The sequence below is a fragment of the Palaemon carinicauda genome, chromosome 26 (genome assembly GCF_036898095.1).
Source record: "Palaemon carinicauda isolate YSFRI2023 chromosome 26, ASM3689809v2, whole genome shotgun sequence".
Taxonomy (NCBI): Eukaryota; Metazoa; Arthropoda; class Malacostraca; order Decapoda; family Palaemonidae; genus Palaemon; species Palaemon carinicauda.
Window position 1 is genome coordinate 4,235,921 of NC_090750.1, and position 1,525 is coordinate 4,237,445.

The window sequence follows — 1,525 nt, forward strand, 5'->3', positions numbered from 1 at the left end:
TGAGAAAATTATCAAGACAAACTACGTTCGTCTTTATTTAAGCTCCAATTGCCTCTACCGACTACACCATCACCCCCTACTCCAGCTCTTCCCCTTTTGAAGAGACCAACAGCTCCTTTACCTCGATACTCTGGTCAAGAGAACGAAGATCTAACCAAATTTCTATCTCAGTTTGAGGCAGTTATCAACAGGTATGAATACTCTGACTACGAAAAGCTTTTACTCCTAAAGCAGCAAATAAATGGAAGAGCCTTGGTTTTGATAGATTCCTTGGAGTCTCATAACCAAAGATATAGTAAAGCAAAGGAGCTCTTAGAAAAGGCACTTGCTTCTCCAGATGTTCAGAAATTCAGCACCATCAAGCAGCTATCTAAACTAAACTTGGACAAATGTGATGACCCATTTGAATATGTATCCAAAGTTAAAGGTAAAATAGAGAATGTCCGTAAGTTGAATGTTACTATTGATTATATTTTGCAATACTTTGTGTGGACAGGTCTGAATGAAAAGTTCAGGGATTTACTGAAAATATTACTAACCATACATGGCCTTCAATTGAAGAGATTAGTGATAATTTCTTCACTGCCTGCACAAGATACAATCAACATAAGTAGAAAGTGAAAGTAACAGATCATTATGTGGATATGGCAATAAATGTGAACTTCACACCAGAGGGAACTAGTGGAGTTACTGCCAAATTTTATCCATGCTCCTTGTGTAGCACAGTCCAAGAAAAGGCTAGTCATAACATCAGAGATTGTACGAACTTTATTTCTCCTGTTTCTAAAGTTGAGAAATTGAAGAGTATCGATGGATATACTAGATGTGGCCTGGCATCACATTCTACTGAAAAGTGCAGATACAAATTTAGATATCGGTGTGTAAATAGCAAAGGTTTTCATTGGATTACTTGTGTACTCATCCAGGGGAAAATCTATCCAATGATATTGGTCAAAAGAATCTGGACCTTAACAAGAAAAAGTTCCACGAAAAAAACAAGGGCAAGAAAGACACAAATGCTAAAACTCCTGAGGAAAGATCCCAGAATAACATTACTACTATTACATAGGCTTTGAATAACTCAAGTGAGGGAGATACGATTCTTCCAACCTTCACGTGTAACATAAGTGGATCCGATGTGCGTTGTATGAAAGACAGTGGATGTCAATCCAATTTTATATCTGAAGAGTTGGCAAGCAGATTGAATCTACCAGGCATACGAGAGGGTGTTAAACTTACTGTGAATGGTATCAATGTCCCTAGAAGTTATGACACCTAAATTGTTGAGGTGGAAATGAAATTTGATAAGGATTCAAGAGTCATTTATGCATTGTGCCTTCCAAATATAAATATTACTTTGAATCTTCACAAGTTGAACAGAGTAGTGAATGGATTTCTGTCAAAAGGATATAAATTGGCATATACAAGACTTTTGGATGGTTCAGGAGATATTTCTGATATTCAGCTTATTTTGGGATCAAAATCCAGCTATTGCATACCTGAGACTGAAATTTTATTCGGAGAG